The 20,245-nt window shown below is 42.5% G+C and overlaps 1 long non-coding RNA gene across 1 annotated transcript; it reads right to left on the bottom strand.

The window, feature by feature from the left end:
- Nucleotides 1–9,723: 9,723 nt before the first annotated feature.
- On the bottom strand, nucleotides 9,724–19,802 carry LOC111735488. The gene is made up of 3 exons (XR_002778807.1): nucleotides 19,556–19,802; nucleotides 12,514–12,624; nucleotides 9,724–9,853 (listed from the first exon to the last, which is right to left on the bottom strand). It is a non-coding gene; the product is annotated as an uncharacterized LOC111735488 (long non-coding RNA).
- Between the last annotated feature and the right edge of the window lie 443 nt (nucleotides 19,803–20,245).

Raw genomic sequence — 20,245 nt, 5'->3', positions numbered from 1 at the left:
CTGTGGCCTTCTTTCAGCCTTCAGCGTAAGGTGGAGGAGGCTGAGGCTGGACGTCACACCTGGCTAAGTAGCTGGCACTTGGATGACACTGGCATGGCCTCTCAGGTACCTGGCCCTTGGTGATCAGCAGGCACCAGGAGAATGTATCATGATAGGTGATATCCATGTGAACTGGATATGAACACAGATTGGATATGAACACCTTTTGTCGAACCTGGAACGTCTTTGTACTGATTACAACCTAAATCTACATTAAAGCCTAAAAACTTTAATAGATATATGTCTGGGAAATAATTGCTGCACACAGTATTGAATTTTTAAAATGTACATTGTTTTCAAATAGAATTTTCATTTAATTGTTTTGGGTATCCAGCATAGTTGTTAGACATTGGTATAACTTATGCTGTCCAACAGAGAAGTAATGATGGGACTACGATGGTACCCATACAAAGGGGAAAAGTGTCAGGACTAAGCGCAGAGTCATGCCGCTGCAAAGCGAACATGAAGAGGACCCACGAAGATGGATTCAGGAAAGTCAGGTGCCCTGGAAATCTGCTTTGAGCACTCACTGGATGATGGGGCACTCCAAAGAATTCCATAACGGGAGTCTGTTTTGAGACTACTGGAAAACCTTTGACTGTGTCAGTCATGAAAACCTATAGATTTCTCTGAAAGAACCGGGCTTGCCTCAGCACTTGATGGTCCTGATGCGTGACAGGGAACCACTATCAGGACACAACACGGAGACAGGAAACCACTATCAGGACACAACATGGAGACACGGGATCAGACACGGGTGCATTCTACCCGCCTATTTGTTTAGTCTGTACGCAGAATGTATCCTATAAGCAGGTGGACTAGACTCAGAGGACGGTGTAAACATTGGTGGAATTTAGAGAAATGTCTTAACACATATAGATGACTCTAACTTACTAGGAGAATATAGCAATGATTGGACACAATTTCTGATGAAATTACAAGAATGCAGTGCAAATGCAAAGTAGCATTTGAACGTAAAGATGACAAAATCATGACTACAGTAGGAATATACAACTTTCACATGGACAATGAAGACACGGAAATGGCTCAAGGTGTGGCTGATTTTGTTTCTGTCATCAATTCAAATGGAGACTACAGACAAGAAATCAAGAGAAAGCTGAGACTTGGAAGAGTGGCAGTGGAAGGATTAGGAAAGATCACCACAGTAAGGATGTGTCATTACAGACCAAGGTCAACCGTACACCCGTATCCCCAGCTTACCTGTTCTGATATGAAAGCTGGCCTGTGAATAAGGATGACAGGGGAAAAAAAAATGATTCACGTCAAATACGTCTTTGGAGAAAAGCTCTATAGATACCTAGGATTGATAGACAGACGAACGAGTAAGTTCTAGGACAAATGGAACTTGAAACAGCAATGGAGGCCAAAATGACAAAGCTGAAGTAGTCCTGCTTCAGAAACGTCATGGGAAGTCAGGGTTTCTTGGAAAAAACAATAATATTGGAAAAAAATAGACGGTAGAAGAAAAAGAGGAAGCTCAAATATGAGATGAGTTGACCCCATCAAAGGAGCCACTCACACGAGTCTACAAAAGCTGGGCAGGAGTGTTGAGTACAAGACACTATGAACAGCACTCATTCACAGAGTCACCAGGCATTGGAGCGAGTCAACGCATATCTCACACACACACACACACACACACACACACACACACACACACACACACGGACACACACACACCCCCCACAACCATCTTGATGTTTTATGTACTGTGCCATTTTTCAAAAATTATGTGAAAGCCTTTTTTTTTTAAGTGACACAAAGTATGAGGTATATCATAGATCAGATATAGAATAATTCAGAAATGAAAAGACAGACCTCAGGAAAGAAGAAAAACAAAATTTAAAAATCCCTGCCGAAATAAAATAGAAACAACAAGAAACACAGTGACAACCATGCCATATAAGATTTAAAAAATGGGATCACTATTGCAAAAGAAATTCAGCAAGAGGGTACAAAAGCGTTGGTTACAACGATCCAAAGTTGAAGAGAATCAAAGAAAAGATATCTGATATCTAACAATTTGAGTGCCTGAAAAACAAAAACCAAAGCAATGATTCAAAGCAAGTATTAACAATTAGAATTCGTTTTTTTCTAGAAAGAGACAATACTTTGAAATCGTTTATTGAAGAGAACACTGAGCATCCACTTGGAATGACTAACAGCAAGTGATAAGCTAGCAAAATACTGTTCTTTTAAGATAGGAAAAATCGTTTAAGCATCAAGAATCACAGAGCAAATGACTTATAAGTAGAAACATTACAATTTTATCAACTTTCATTGAAAGAAATACTGTGTTGGAAAAGAAATAGAGTAACATATTTAAATACTCAATGGAAGAAATGGAGAATCAAGAATTTAATACCAGCTAAGCTGACTTTCAGGTCTAAAAGACCCTGACATCCAAGTCATCAAGCAGATCTTGCGTGATAGTGTCCCACGATCAATGGAATAAAGAAACTTAAACAAAAAAATATCCGCAGAAGGACGCTGACACAGGATGGCTGGTAAGGACTACATTTGTAAAGGTTCAATGAACGTTGTATGAAATAGGGAGTGATCCTGGTATGGTCACTAGAGTGACTGTCTCACAGTAATGCATTCAGTTCCAACTGAAGGTATTTTCCTATATCTGTTTGATTATATAGAAAAAACACTTTTAACACAACTAGCAAGTGATAAATGTTATTTAATATATAAAAAAACTTCTATATTAAATATACATATACCTAGAACTAGCACTAGATCTATTCAATACAAAACTAAAGTCCTACTAAGGGCAATGCCCCGGGAGAGCAGCAGCAGGGAGGCTCCTGTCCTCGGTCCTTACTGAAGGTCCCTGACACTGTGGAAGCTCTGTCTCCTCGGAGGCCCTGGCTGAGGCCTCCAGGTCATGGCCATCACAGGTGTCAACAAAAAGGTGCAATACAAACACAGGTGCTGGAATCACTGGGAAGCCACAGAAACATGGAGGAGAGAGCGTGGAGGTGGGCGTGCAGGACACAGAAGGCTCTTCAGACCTTCGAAGGTGACCTTGAGGCCTCCATCCCCAGGATTCAGTTGTGAGGATGAACTGTCGATTCTCTTCTCTTTGGACACAGTGTTCCTCGCCATAGCATACAACGTCCTCAGAACAGATGAGTGATGGAGGCAGATTTTCCACATGAGAATGACACTGTGTATTTTCAGCAAGAGTGTCTGAAGATAAATACTAGACTTCTATGGAGAAATTCACAAGGAATTGACCCCAAATATCCCTGGAGGCTCCTCCTGACTCAGATTCCTCCAGAACTGGGTGTGGCATGGGGCTATACCTGGGACCAACTGCAGTAGGGAGGAGCCCTGCCCAGCACTCAGCCAAGGGGGAAGGAGGCATTTGGAGGCCTTCCTATAATGGAAACACATTGGGAATGAAGGAAGTGACAGCTGTGGCACATTATGACCATTCTAAATGCCATGAGAACTACTGAGAGATTATGTTCTGTACTAAATAAAATTTTTATGGCATGTTAACAGAGATTCTAAAGCATGTTTATCCATTAAGAAGCCAGTGAACATCGTCCTGGGTGCTGATGAGATTTGTTTCCAGGTTGATTGAGGAATATACTTGGCAATAATGAATGTGCACATTCAAACTCTACAAGATGATTAATATATACACTTACGTATCAATCCATTCATGATGAGATGGTGAGGGGCATGTATGTTAGAAAGTTGGAACCAGCAACTCTGGTCTTTACAGTAAAATCAATCAAGGGAAACACTCGAACAAAAAGAAGTCACACAAACACACACACTTGGGATCACACAGCATGGATTCACATGTCCACACACTCACATCTATGCACACAAACCTACACCACCTCACTGGAACTGGAGGTCACGGCCATAGTCCATTACCCAGAAAATCAGTTTCTATCACCACGTCCCTCACTCTCATTGCCAGCAGGAAGCTGGAATCAAAGTGGCTCTCCAAACTGAAGCCTGAAAGAATACCACACTTTCTCGGTTTCTAGATTTTCCCTCAGCAAATGAAGGATTGCAGAATAGGTACTGTTTTCATGGGCAAGTGGAATGACCTGAAATGATAGAAAATATTATAAAGGTCCCATCATGCCCAGTCCCGTTTGCACAGGCTTTGGCTTGACTCAGTGACATTAGAAAACCAAATGGGAAATGCAGGAGGCATCAACAGAACCCAGCAGCAAACACAGATAATACTACTCAGGCCAAAAGTTATGAAATCTCACTGGAGAAACTGCTTCTCAATGCCATGTTGGGTTGGCAATTACCAACTTCTCTCCCAAAAAGGAAAAACTGCTAAGATAGAGAAAGCTCCCTTGATACAGTTTCTAACTGCTGCTGTCATTTTTGAAGGACTTTAGGGTCACTTTTCAGTTAGAACTAGACCACTACTCGATACTCTCACCACCAAGTAAATGTCTGTATCATCCAGAAAGTACTTGCTCACTTTTTCATATCTTAATTTTACCGATAAAGTAATAAAGCTCCATGTATCTCGCAGGAGAAAGAGAGAGAGCTTAATTTGGTGAGGGATGCCACCTTATCTGCCCGCTCACTGGGAGACTCCTCACAAAGACCCTTGGGGAAATCTGTGAGGACATAGAGTGACTGTCAGTCCTAGGTGTTGCTGCTTATGAAGGGCGAGGGAGCTCGAGTGAGTGCTGATGGGGGCGAGAGTGTACTGATGAGGGTGGTGTGTAAGTATGAACTGAGCTGCTGCCGGGCCCTCCTCCTAGCTCGAGAAAGAAAGGCCAAAGAGAAGCTCAGAAAAGAAAAAAAAAATGTGCCTTTGGCTTTCTGAAAGGAACTTAATCAGTGGGAAATAATCTAACAAAGAGTGAACGAGACAATCACACTATGTTTCAAAGACAGAGGCCTGACTCCTTCCACCTGTTTTGAAATTCGGCTAAATTGCCAGTGTCTTCTTCATTTCCCCCAAGATCATTTCTTCCTGCACAATCCACACTTGCTGTTGCTGTATTCATCTAAATACTGAAGTAAGGATTTTTACTTGGTGCCAAGCAAACTTATTGGGGATAGAACTCACTTCTACACAAACTACCCCATTATATTTATTCACTAATCCTTTTCCAGTAAGTGTATAAAATACAGATGATTTGACAACACTGAAATCCCATTATGTAGAATTGATGCTATCATTTGTAATCATCTACTCTCTGTTAATTTTTTCTATAGATTATGTGTGTTTCATTGAGTCAGTGTCTGTCCACTCTTGCACAGGCCACAGACAATGGGACAGTTCCTTATATGGAGAGCACTGTCTCTCTACACCAGCTGGGCAAGAGGTTTACTCTGAGTTCTCACTTGCCACCGTCCCTTGGGTACAGGCTGACAAGGTTCGTGTATTTCTCTGGTTTACTGTGATGCAATCTCTTTGATTTTTAACTCTTTGGGACAGAGGCTGAAGAGTGACCCCAATACAGACAGGTGCTGATACAGATTGTTATCCATGGGGCCTCACACCTCTTAGAATCTATGTGCTGACCTGCACCATGTGGACTTTATATCTGACTTTCATACCAATGTATACAAATGTACACATACGTATATGTATATTTCATCACCAAATTATACAAACTGAGCTTGACTGGGATTGGAAGCCTGTCACTCTGCATTACTGCCTCTTTCTACTTTGAAAGACATGAGGACTCCATGAATATTAGGGTGGACTGACTGACCCACCATGGAACATCTCGAAGAGAAGTTGCTGTCTCAGGTTCCTGATACTATTTAAAGAGAAACTTTCTCTTTCTTCTTTTCAGGTGGAGGCTCACTGCATGCCCAACATTCTACCACTTCCCAGGACAGGTTTCTACACATGCAGTCTACCAGCCCCATGATGCTTTGCCTCCCTGATGCCTCAATTTAGCATCCTGCCATTACCATTATTGATCCTTCTGGCATCTATTACAAGTTTGAATTATATAATTTTCTGTGTGACTGTTAAATACCCATCTTTCTAACTAGACTGTAAGTTATGTGAGGGCAGGGGAGTCATTGGCACTTAATACTTTCTGAAGATATACACGCCCCTTTGGGATTTCGTGAGTTTGGATATAATCCTCTAGTCCTGACAGAATGTTTATCTCTCTCTTTCCTGCATAGCACGTCCTTTCTGAGCAAGATATCAGCTGGACTACAAATTAAGTCTTAACAATGAGGTGAGGTGGTACACAGGTGGTACAAAGAAGGGATTCTGAATTATATCTGGGTCAAATTCTAGTATTCGGGCCAAATCCTTCACTAAGCTCAATTTCCTCATTTATCCAGCAACCGTAATTCATTGCACAGAATATGCTACTCTCCTGGACTCTGGGACAGAGCAGAGCATTAAGAACACATGTAAGGTAAATGGTGATAAAACGAGAGGGATGGCAGATGAAAAAGGAACCAGAAGAGGGAGTGTGTATTCTGAGAAAGGGGGAGGGTTTTCCATTTAGAAAAAGATGCCCAGTAAGGCTGCCAGAGAAGGTGGCATTTCTGAAATGGAAAAAAACAGTGTCTATTTCTCAGGCTTTCGGAGATGATTACTATGAAGTTGCACAGATACTTCAGCAATCTTCTATAGGTCCACTTTGGACCTGGACCTAAGAGATCTCTAAGGAAGAGGTCTGTCGTCCAAATGGAAGGGAAATGCTAGGAGGCCACAGAACGGGGTAAGTTGTCCACTGTCCCACCAGGAACAGCAATCCTGCGTGAAGCTGGGCTTGGCGGAAACCCTGGTCAGGGAAAAACGGTGACACTGTTGGAACCGTGACAAAGGTGGCACTGAGGCGAGCCACATAGTTACTGTGGCAAGGATGAGTGCCTGGGAGAGGATGCACCCAGACAATCCATTGGGCAGCCGGAAACAAGATATGGCCCTCAACAGTGACAGGGCTGTGGCTTCCGGGGGAGACAGGGGTGTGGCTTCTGGGGAAGATGGAGGCGGGACTTCCGGCGAAGGCCAAAGTTGCCTACTGGCGGAAGGGATCTCTCCATTGCCAAGAGTCCTGGAAGATGCCACACGCAGTGTGGTGGTGGCGGCTATGCTTGAGTGTTCAGTCACTTAGAAGGGCAGGCAGTGGACCCGAGTCCGACGGAGTCGTCCGAATGGTGCCGACTGTGTGCGGTGCTGTGTAGGTAGCACATGGGTGAGTGACTGCGAGCCAACATGTGGCAGAGTCGGGGCTGCGATTCCACCTCTTGGGGCACCGGATCCTGGCAGGCGCGGACAGAGGGCAAGGAATGGTGAGGGCTGGGGCTGCCCGTGTTACCTCCTCTCCGAAGGCCTGAGTTTTACCGCTCAGTACAAGGCCTGGTCCACAGGAAGATTTCAGTATGTGGTTGTTGCATGAATAACCTCTGAGTCCGGAGACCTGGGTCTCATTTGGGCCCCCTCCTCTCTGGTTGTGTACCCAGAATAGCAACAAAGAACATAGTATATACCTTACACGACTTCAATCCTAATGAATGATAAATGAAAGAAGAGGTAATTACGTGTACACATGTTCCATATTTCAGAGACTTCATCATCTGCAGTGTGGCCTTCTAGGGGACATGGCAGCAATGACTTGGGATGGCCTGGGGAAAAAATGGGAAATTTAGAGTCACAGTGGAAAACCAACGTATTGCTGCTCCTGGGATGATGTAGCAGAAACCCAGGATCCATTATTGTCCTCATCTCTACACCCCACATCTTGTGACTCCCCTGGCCCTGCTGGTGGGTGAGTCTGGGGCCTGGTCAATTTCAGGAGACCAGGTCAGCAATGCTTTGGGAGCAAGTGCTTGCTCTAGAATTCTGTCAGCCATGGAGGGCCCGGAGATGCAATTGGACACAGGCCTCTCTCACATGGAAGCACATTCAGCACCTCAAACCTGGGTGACTTGTGGAGGCTGAGATGAACTCAAGGATACTGGAGCACTAGCTGTAATGCCATCAGAATTGTTTTTTTTCTCCCATGCAGTTCTGGGGGTGCCCTGTAAATGAGGAGCAAACATGAACACAGAAGCACAAAGGTCCTTCTTTACTTTAAAAGGAAGTACCACCTGGAACACACTAGAAGAAATTTGTCCCTCGACTAAGTGCCTGGGAGGGAGTCACATATCCCACTAGAGTGCATCCACGATAGGTCATTAACGAAAACAAAACGACCATCTCCTACATAGGATTCCCAGGAGTGCTAACCGAGCAATGGCTGAGCCCTGAGATTGCTCTGGGGTAGGAGGAGGTAAAAAGAAGACTTGTGGGAAAAATAATTTTTAAATAGCAAAGCAAGCAGAGAAGATGAAAAGCACAGCACTCTCAAAGCCCACGGAAACATTCGTCTTCCTGTGACATCATTCAGAAAGGAAAAGAACATATCAGACTTCTACATACATTTCCTTTTTTTTTTTCATAATTTCACATCTCCCTTCCTCATTTTTCTAAGTAGCAGGTGCCACTAACTGTTTCCAGGCCTCTCTCCCATGTGATCCATTATGGATCCATGGGATCCATAGTCCTTAGACACAGAAACATGAGCAATAAAATTATTAAAAAGAGAGGCTCCCCCATTCCTGCTACTTTCCTTGAGTCTATGGTGAGTCATAGGCATCACCCTGATGTTCCCCACAATTCATGCACCTTTCCTAGGCTCTGTGGAGTCGTAGACCTTCACCTAGACATTGACCACAGTTACCAAGCTTCAAATCAGAGATGTCAAAGGAATCACCTTTTACCTTTTCACTTCCATTTGCCCATGATAGCTCTCACCTCCAAACATACCAACATGGAATTCCAACTGTTACTTTTAAACTTAAATGAGACTAGTAGGATTGACCTATTGGATGTTTTATTGTATTTCAGTTCATTGCGTTCATTAAAGAAAGCCACTTCAGGCCACTGGCCAAAGTTCTTTCCTGTTCAACTACTTCCTTTCACTACACACCAAGCCTCGTTCCCAACAGGATCCCAGAATCCGGGTGCTTCCAGACCAAACCTGCAAAAAAACCCTGCCTTCTTCATCACCTAGATATTCCTCAGCAAGTAACTAATTTCATCATACTTATTTTTTTTATCTGCTACAACATCCAACTGCAGTTAGAGATAAAAGGAAACAAAACAAAACAAAACAAAATAGTGAGTCTCATTCATCCTAAACACTCTGTGCATTCTTTCAGTTCCCTTGATGACCTCAGGACACCAGATGGGAAATAGTGGTTGAGTCAATGACCCCAGGGGAAAACATAAGAGACATATGGGGAAAAAGTTGAAACTCACAATGGAAGGTCTCTCATGTCCCTTTGAGTTGAGAATTATAAATTTCCTTTCAAAGACAAAAACGTACTGCAGAGGAACTGTATGCTCTACCATACAGTGTGTAACTGCTGCTGTCATTTTTGGGTGTCCTCTTATCACAGATATCGGTGGTAATAGACACTCAATAGTCAGTTTCTCTACCTAGTAAATTGTATATGTTATCTAGTACGTAAATGTTCACATTTTCCTATGCTAACTTTACTGAAAAAGAGAAAAGGCAACTTTTCTATCTGATTGCAAGCAAGCGAGTTCCCTTTGAGAAAGATGGGACCTCCACTTCTTCGGTATTACTAGGGCGATCTTGCATCATCACGTCAAGGAGAGGAAAAAGACATAAGGTAGCTATTAGTCACTGGTGATGCTTCTCAGGACATACCTCAGAAGCTTTGCAAAGAGTGCTCGTGAGGCGAGTCTGTATAGTTGTGGGCATTTCATAAACATGAACAGAGCTGATGCATGGTCATCCTCCTAGAAGAAGGGCAGAAAGAGAGGCAGGGAAGAAAGAGAAGTGGAGCCTTTGGCATGAAAGCCAGAGAGACTTGAGTATATCTAACATAATCATAAAGGAAAAATGAAAAGGCATGCTATGTTTCAATGATAGACTTTCATTGACTCCACCTGCCCATTGTATACCCGGCCAAGTTCCCAAATTTTGGAATATTACAAGACCATCTCAGCACATGCATTCATATGTGCTGCTACTGTCTTCATGTTTAATAATAGAGTTTTAACCTTGATGTCGTAATAAAGTACATTTAATATGTATATTTATTGTGGGTATAGAGGACAGTAGCTTTAGTAACATTCATATTATATGGCCCATCTCTACTACTTCTACCCAAACGTGTCATCCTATCCCACACATCCTCTGATGCCATTAGTGAATCACCCCACCGCCCCCCCATTTCATCCCTTGATCGTCTCTACTTTCTATCACAATGAATTTGCTTTTTCGAGGGAACTTCTTTAAGTGGAATCATACAGTATTTGTCTTTTTCTGACTGCCTCACGTCACCAAGTACGAATAGCATTCCATTACGCGAAACCCAGCACCTTTTATTTATCCAATCATGGATGGATTTAAGGGTTGTTTCCATCTGTTGGTTACTGTGAATAATGGCTCTAGGAACTCTGATGTACAGATCACTCTATAACACTATAATGGTTATACATGGTATTCAGATCAAAGATTGTCTCAGGAGAGAGTGAAACTGAATGTAAACTCAGGACTTTTTTAATTAATAAAAATATATCAGTATCATTTTACTAATTATAACATATGTATCACACATGTGTAAGTTGCTATGACTAAGGGAAATGGGAAGTGTGGGATATGGGGACTAGGTGTATTATCTGGTCAACATTTACATTGATCTAAACTTATTCTAAATATAATGTATCTCTTTTTACAACTCTGGAGATACTGTATCAGGGAGAGATCTATTGAGCTCATGTCCAAAATCAGATAATGCTTGAACAGCAACTAGAGACCCTGCTTACTATTTCACATGAACCACATTTTGGGTTTCGATGCATCTTTTCCTCTATAGATACAGCACTACCTATCAAATGGAGACATTTAAATTATACCCATGCAATTGAAAAAAAGCACGGCTTTGAATTTATATAATTTTCTCTTAAAATGGAAACATTGAATAATTATTGCTGAATAGACTTAATGAGCATATTTCCACAGCACCTTCCTTGGGTTGCACTGAGAGATGTACCCTGAGGTGTGGCTGGATGAAACTCTTCTGAACCTCTTCTTCCTTGTTTAGAAGCTGCATGTACCTAGGAAAATCCTTCAGACTCCTTAGAGTCTCAATGCTCTGTTCTGAGACCAGCAAATGATAAGGTGGCCTACTCCTTAATCTGATGTAATGAGGCCAAAATCATTACATACAGGTAAAGCTATGAGAAAAGGAACGGACTGGTGTTATGTAATTGTTGTAAGTGTCCAATCATTGAATGACTACAAGTTTAAGCTAGACACTTGGTAGTGGCTGAATCCAGAGAGGGGCCTTGGATGCCTCCACAGCAAGGGACGGGGGCAGGTTACTTTTATCCTTTGCATGGGGGCGATGCTTTCCAGGTCATGGAGAGTATCTGCTATCATCTCCTGAAATCCCCACATCAGCCTTACAGCACGGGAGGCAAAGCAGGAGCCCTGACTTACAATTTACAAGAAAAATCATAGAAATTTACAGAGATTAAGCGATTTGCTTAAGATTTAAGAGACACAACATAGATGAGTGTAAATCAGGGACGAGATCATGGATGGTATACTTGTCCCAGAGATCCTGAACTTCTATGACGCCTGAGACCATGCCCTTGGTTCCTGAACGATGAGATGCCCTCTGTGACTTTGTCAAATGCTCCTGCCTCAATGTTTCTATAGGAGGAAGGTGATGTCCTGGAGGAGGAGGCTGAGCCATGTGGAGTCTAACTTTATAATGGAGACCCCACTTCTACTTTGCTGGCTCTGACCCCAGCAATAACAGTTTCTTTTGATCAAAGCAACCCAGAAGGACCAGGGAAGTCCCGACTTGTAGCCATCCTCCCCAGCTCACTGTCAGTTGTCTCACACTGAGCCTTCCCCATGATCGGGTGACCACCCTGAGTCTCCAGTGGTCTGGCGACACCCAAGTGAACTCCAAACATTCTACAACCACTCCACATGACAGATTTACCAGAAACTAGTTCCTCTTTCATTGAGCCATCCTATATGAGCACTTAATGCCCATGAACAGGGATATTGGCCTTCTGTGTTGGTTCTTTGGTGATTCTGTGTATTAAGGCTGAACCCTCCACTGTCTGCTGACTATGCTATCATTTGAGCAGCCTGTGCTATGGCTGACTAACAGTGGGCAGTGGCTTCACTAGTGCTCAGTGTGCCGCTTCCCTGTTCATTTCTTCCTCACCACAGTGCAGTGTCTACAAACTCCTCATGCCTTCCTAGACAGTGAGAAGAATTAAGCAGACACTCATGGGGTTCAAACAATGACCTCAGAAATCAATATCAAGGGATGAAGGTCCCAATGGGACCTTGTGAGGATCTCTCAACATTAAAGTTCCCCAAAAAGTTTGTCGAAAAGCTGGGAGGCAGAAATTTCAATGAAGAACCCGACCTGAAATCAGCAGGCACATCTTCTCCCGATGGATCTGCCGATAGGCTTCTCAGGTTTCTTCTTACTTTCCTCCCGGGTTCCGTGGACTCCACCACCATCTTTCTTCTGTGGCTGCAAGAGGAATGGACATCCGTTTCCTGGGAAAATGTACTCATGGTGTCTTAAATTGGTTTCCTTAGAGTGTTATCATCCTCTTGTTTTCACTTTTGCATTCACAGGCAATAGGATATACCCCAGTTTTTTTTCTTTTTTCGTGTTTTTTTTTTTTTTATTGCAGGTTTTTGTGAACTGACATTAAGTAAGCTAAGAAACAATAGAGAACGCTCACAGGATTTTACCTTAGCTTTTGTGGACCATGCAACAGAATTTCAGAGTTCTTCTATTCTTTCTTAAATGTTTTTTTTTTTCTTTTCTTTGTTAAAGGGATTTCCCTGGATTAGGGAAAGAAAAGAGAAAGTCATGTGGGAAAGACAAATTTTAAATGGATTAGCAAGAAAAGATGATGTCAAACACAGCACTCTCAAAGCCCATGAACAAAGTTCTTTCTATGACATCATAAAAAGTGCAGAAAAACAAATCAAGCTTCTACACACATTTCATTTCTCTGTTTGATTTCATATGTCCCTTCCTCAATCTCCCATGTAGCACATGACACCAACTGGTCCCAGGAATCCCCTCCAATTATATCAGAACTGAGTGTTGGCACCTACCTAGATCGTCTTCCTGCTTGCTGCTGAAATCAGAGATGTTCTCTAACACCAAATCTTTAGAAATAGAATCAAGAGCAATAAAGTTTTAGAAAGAGAGTCTCACCTATTCATCTAGTTTCAGTTGAGCCTATGGTGAGTCACATGGGATGACCCTAAACTTTCTTCCATGTACTCAGAACTTCCTTGGGCTCTGTGGGGTCAGAGCCCTGGAACAAGACATTGATGACACTTTCAAAACTTCAAATCAGAGAGATGCTGAAGTAATCACATTTCGCTTTCTCACTTCTGGCCCAACATTGCTCCAAAGTTATCAAACAGAAATTCCAACTGTTATAGACACAATGGAGTGTGGTTAGTGTGATCGATCAAATGGATGATTTATTTTATTGTCATTCACTGAGTAAATAAATGATCAAGATTAATGAATTAGAACAGCCACATCTGGCCACAGCCTGCCACACTGGATAGAGCAACTCTAGAGTTCAATGATGTGGATGGTGTATCCTCTCCTCCCATGCTGGCTCCTCCAGAGTCTTTTGCGAGGTTGATCGAATATTCACAAGTGTGTACTTCACGGACTCATGTGCCTGTGCCACACATTACTACAGGCTCTGGCGTTGTTCAAAAGGATGGTCCAGACTAAATACTAGAGAATTCCCAGCAGCAGTTCCAGCTGTAAGCAAAGGTGAAGAGCATGGCTAGCAGACTTGTGCTAGACAGAATCAGCATGGTAGGTGCTGGGACGCTTCACTTCTCACACTTCTCACCCTTTTCTGCCTTGACTCTGGACTATAGCCTGGGAAGGCAGTGGAAAGACCCCAAAGTGGATGGAAGACTTGTCCACTAAAAATGGATGGAATTAAAAGATGCAAATAATTGGAATGAAATACTGTATTCATGGGTTGGTAGACTTCATATTTTAACACTTCCATAAAAACCAAAGGGATCTCCAGATTCAAGCTGTACCTAGCAACATCTCAATGCCACTTTTATAGAAGAGAAAAAATATTGCAAGTCATATGGAACCACAAAGCATCCCAGGGGCCAAAATTATCTTGACAATGAGGAACAAAGATGGAGGATCCACACTTTGTGAATTCAAAACACCAGACAAAGCATCCATAATCAAAGAAGCGTGGTAGTGACATTAAAAACAGGCAAATAAATCAATGGAAGAGAATAGAGAGGCCTAAATAAACACATTGATACAGACAAATGACCTTTGAGAAGGGTGCCAGGTTAACACAATGGAGAAAGGATAGTCTCTTCAACAATCCAGAAAATGAGACCTGGAGAATGTGAGTAAACCTTTGCAAAGCTTATATCTGAATAAGGGATAATATTCAAAATATATACAAGAAGTTAACACACAATTGCAAAAAAACAAAACAAAACAAAAAGAAAAACAAAAACAAAAAAACAGTATAACCTAATAAAAAATGACCAAAGACTTTAAAAGACACTTCTCCAAAGCAAGCATACACGGTACATAGAGCTATTAAAGATGCCCAGCATCGCTAATATCAAGGAAATGCACAGCAAAAAGACCATAACATAGTGGTGCCTCTCTTCCATCAGGATGTGTATTATCCAAAAAAAAAAAAAAAGAGGTAACATATTGGTGAGAAGGTGGAGAAACTGCAACCTATCTACACTGTCAGAGGGAACGTAAAATGGTGCAGCCATCATCCAGAACAGTATTGAGGTTCCTCAAAATTTACAAGCAGAACTATGATGTGATCCAGCAGTCGCCCTGTTGCTATGCATCCCACAGAAATAAAACATGGTTCATGCAAAGATAACTGCACTCCTGTGATCATTGCGGCATTATTCACAATAGCCCAGATCCGGAAACAGCCCCCGTGTCCATCAACAGGTAAATATACAGGGTGTATACATTCAATGGAATATTATCCATGTTTAAAAATCAAAGAAATCCAGTCATTTGCAGCAACAGGAATAAACCTAAAGGCGTTGTTATAACTGAAATAAGCATGTCACAGGGAAACAAATACTATGCGATTCCACATAGGTGAGTAACTAAATTTGTCACATGCATAGAAGCAGAGTAGAAGGCTGGTGGTCGAGAATTGAGGGGAGGAGGAAATGGAGCTATGTCAACAAGCAGACTGTTTTCCTCAGGTGAGCTGAAAAAGTTTTAGAGGTCTGCCTTGCGACAATAGGCATGCACTTATCAACGCAGTACTGTGCACTGAATCGGGGATTAGAGATTTGATTTCAAGCTGTGTACTTTTTCTCACAAAACAATAAAATTAAATGAAGTGAAATAACAAAAATGAAAGAAAGAAATAAAAGAAAGAGATATGGAAGAGAGAGTGGAGGTTGCTAGGAAGGGAGAAAAAAGAAGGCAGGCTCTAAGAGAGGGAAAGAGAAAGGGTCTGGTTGTCAAACAGCAGAAATAGGGGAGACCACAGGGTAGGAGGAAAGCTCCTCTCTCCAGGTTAAGAGACCCTGGGTCTATACCATGTTCTCCCCAGCATGATGGCCCTGTCCTTTCTCATTCCCATTCAAGATGCGGGCAGACGTCATCCTCAGTCTGGGCCAGGCTGGGCTCAGGGGACCGTGTTATACTACCTGTCCTGATCTTGAAGCCACCAGCTGGTCAACACAGGGCCTCGGTGCTCGTCCTGAAACTTCCTCTGCTCCTCTAAGTTGTTTCTCTCTCAAGGGCAGCCTAAGCATCTCTGAGCTTTCCTTTCAGTTGAAGTCCCCTGGTGGCAGTATCTGATTTCTTGTAGACTAGGTAGTGCCAGCCCTCATTTTAACATTGAATCACGCCCAACAGGGTTTCCTTCAGCTTCACTAGGAAGCTGTGATCTAGAAATTAAGGATTGCTAGGACAACTCTGTGTCAGGGAGACAGGTTCAGGGATAAACTAGTGATATTTGACATTGAAGCAGTCTCAACTTTGCTCAGCGGGGAAAAGATGGAAACCTATAGGGCAGTGAAATTCTACTACATTCATAATTCTCACAGCTGTCCTGGTCCAAAGAAAACTCAAGCCATCAGCCTGGCTCATTTTATATGACATTGACTAAACCAACTTCCTGGACTTGATTTCTTACAAAGCCCCCCAGAAGAAACCATGACCCTATGTCCGTGTGGGTTCCACAGGGACATGAGGGGTTATGCTCATGTCACATTGTGGAGCTTTTCTGTCCCATCTTGCAGTGCAAAATGCCCCTTTTGTCCTAGAATGGGAGCCCAGTGCTACCATGATACTCAGTCCTGAAGATGTCGTGGTTCTCCTCACATTACACACAGTGTTTCTCGCCCAGCAGACAAAGTCCATAACTCAGAGAAGGATGGAGACAGAATGACACTGTGTATTCTTAGCAAGAGTGTCTGACGGTAAATATTCTCCCTCTTCGTAGAAAGTCACAGTGATTTCCTGGCAAATATTCTTGGAGGCTAGTCTGGGCTCAGATTCCTCCGGAACAGGCTGTGGCATGGAGCTACACCTGGGGCCACCTGCAAAAGGAAGGTGCCCTGCCCAGTAATCAGCAAAGGGGGAGGGGAAGGAGACATTCAGAGACCTTCCTTAAACGGAAAGGCATTGTGAATGAAGGAAGTGGCAACATCGTGACCACGTAAAATGCCATGAGACTTACTGAGAGATGATATTGTGTACTAAAAGGTTTTTTATGGCATGGAGACAGAATCTAAAGCATGATTAATCCATTAAGAAGCTGGTTAACATTGTCCTGGGTGGTGCTAAGATTTGTGTTCCAATTTATTGAGGTTTATACTTGGCATATAGTAAATACACATATTGAAACTGTACAAGGTGATTAATACACTTAGGTAACTATCCACTCATGATGCGATGGAGAGGGAAATGTTTATTAGATATGTGACATCAGCTACCATGGTATTTACAGTAACATAAAGAGAAACACTCAAAATGTCACATGCACATACACTCAGAATCATACCGCATGCATTCACATGTCCACACACTCACACCCATGCACACAAACCTACACCTCCTCACTGGAGCTGGAAGTCATGGCCATACTTTTCTCCCTAGATAATCAGTCTCTATCACCAAGTCCCTCATTCTCAATGCCAGCAGGAAACTGCAATCAGAATGGCTCTCCACACTAAAGCCTGCAAGTATACCACCCCTTTCTCAATTTCTAGATTTTTCCTCAGAAAATGAAGGATTCTAAAATACATACTGTCTTCAAGGAAAAGTGGAACCACCTGAAATGACAGAAAATACTTGAGGGTCACATCACGCTGCGTCTTGTTTGCACAGGTCTTTGCTTAAATCAGCTACATTAGAAAACAAGATGGGAAATGCTGGAGGCATGAAGAGAACCCATGAGCAAGAACAGGACAGAACTAATCAGGCCAAAGGGGAAGAACTTTCCTGGAGGAACTCCCTCTCAAGGCCATTTTGGGTGGGCAATTACCAGCTTCTCTTTCAAGGAGGAAAAACTGCTAAGACAAAGACACCTCCCTCCCACACAGTTTGTAACTGCAGCTGTCATTTTTGAAGGTCCTTTCAAATCAGTTATTACTTGGTCCTAGACTCACACTCCACACTCTCACCACCAAGTAAATGTCTGTATCATCTTGAAAGTATGTGCTCACTTTTTTATATCTTAATTTTACTGATAAAGTTATAAAGCCTTGTTTGTATGAAGGGGGAAGAGCTTGCCTTTGATGGATGTCAGCTCATCTGCCCTCTCACTGAGAGGCTTATTCTGCAGGCCCTTGGGGGTTATGTCAGTCCATGGTGCTGCTGCTTATGAAGGACTAGGGAACTCTGCTGAGTGCTGAAGAGGGTGAGAGCATACTGACGAGGTTGGTGTGTAAGTATGAACTGAGCTGGCGGGCCCTCCTCCTTGCTAGAGATAGAAAGGCCAAGGAGAGGAGCAGAGAAGAAAACAACAAAAAAATATGCCTTTGGCTTTCTGAAAGGAACCCACGCAGTGAGAAATAACTCTGTCTAACAAAGAGTTAACACAACAGTCATGCTATGTTTCAAAGACAGTGGTCTTACTCTTTCCACCTGTTTTGAAAACCAAGTGAATTGCCACCGTCTTTATGATTTCCTCCAAGATCATTTCTTCCTAATGCTACTACTACATTCATCAAAACATTTCTCTAAGGATTTTTACTTGATGGAAAGCAAAATTATTGAGAACATTATTCACTTCACAAAACTACCCAACTATTTTCACTCAAATCCTTTTTCATGAAATAAATAAAATACAGAAGAGTTGAAAACAGAGAAATCCCATTATGTAATATTGAAGCCATCATCTGTGATAATGTCCTCCCTGTCATTTATTTCTGTACAGTGCGTGTGTGCTGTGTGTGGCATTATGTCAGCGTCTGTCCACTCTCACACAGACCACAACCTAAAAGTCATCGTGGATGCCAGGCACTGTAGAACAGGCCAGAATTCTTCACTGTATGACCATTTCCTTCGACTACACGCCCAACCCTCATTCCCGGCAGGAATCTAGAATCAGGGGTCTTACAGACCAAACTCGCAGGAAAGCCCCACCTTGGTCAGCACCCAGATTTAGCCTCAGCATGTGAGTGATTCCTGAATACATACATTTTTATCTTCTGCATTCACCTGCCATTAGAGAACATCATCATCAACAACAACAACAACAACAACAACAACAACAACAACAACAACAACACTGTTAGGAGCACTTCATCCTGGACACTGTGAATAGGGTTTCTGTTCTCTTGAAAACTTTTGGACACCAGATGGGAAACAGTACCTGAGTTAATTACCCCAAGAAAAAACTTACAGAACACCTGTGGGAAAGTTTTGATTCTTCATGGAAGGTCTCCGAGTGTACTTGGATTGACAAACACAACTCTTCTTCAAGAACAAAAATTCTCTACAGAGGAAAATGCTCCCTACCCTGCAGTTTATGACTAATGCTGTCATTTTGAATGCCCTCTTGAATCAGGAATCACTCGACAAACACACAAAAATTACACTCAACAATCTCCCCACCAAGTAATTCGTCTACCCTCTGGAATGTACATGTTCACATCTTCATGTGTTAATATTACTATAACAAAAAGAATCAGATGTGGTTCCATAGTGTAGTGGTTTGCACATCTGTTTTACATGCAGAAGGTCCTGGGTTCACTCCTCAGTGTAGCCACGGTCCATGGTCTCCGGCCATGCCACCCTGAACGAGCCCGATGTCTGATCTCAGAATCTACGCATGGACTTGCCTGGTTAGTACTTGGATTGGAGACCACATAGGAACATCAGGTGCTGTAGGCATAAATGATAATAATAAACAAAAAAAGGAAGGTGAGCTTACATGTGGAATAAATGGTCCCTTCGCACAGCCCTGTCAGAGAAGGTTCCACCACCACGACGCTGGGGCAGCTAGGGAAACACAGAGCATGTGTCAGTCATTGGCAATGCTGCCCAGGACGTACTCAGGGAGCTGTGCCTGATGTGGAATTTGGACTGCAGGGTGTGGATGTGGCTGGTTGATCAGTAGGAACTGAGCTGTTCGGTAAGGCCATCTTCCCGGGCAGATGAATGAAGGCACATAAAAGCAGCAGGAGAAAAGGAGAAATACAGCACTTGGCTTTCTAGCTAAGGGGAACCAAATTCATGTAAAATGGTCGATCTAACAAAGAGTAAACCGTAAAATGGAACTATGAGAAATTTTCTGATTTTTCTATGGTTTTGAGATTCAGTTAAATTGCCACCCTATTTTTTACTTCTTCCAAAATCAATTCTTTGGGCAGAATTTACAGATGCTACTATTGGATTTATAATCTCTTCTGTAAGATTTTGTTCTTGATGGAAAGCAAACTGATTGGGGGATCGAACTCAGGTTTAGGAAATGTATCTCATTAGAATTACTCACTAATTGTTTTTCATAAACAAAATCAAATGCAGAGTATTTTAAAATACCGATATCCCATGATTTAAAATAGTCACTATCAACCGTGTGATACTTTCCTTCCAGTTTTTTTTTTTTTCAATAGATCGCGCA

The sequence above is a fragment of the Pteropus vampyrus genome, unplaced genomic scaffold (assembly GCF_000151845.1).
Source record: "Pteropus vampyrus isolate Shadow unplaced genomic scaffold, Pvam_2.0 Scaffold1000002021, whole genome shotgun sequence".
In the NCBI taxonomy this organism is placed as follows: Eukaryota; Metazoa; Chordata; class Mammalia; order Chiroptera; family Pteropodidae; genus Pteropus; species Pteropus vampyrus.
This window is presented reverse-complemented; position numbering and strand designations above follow the sequence as displayed.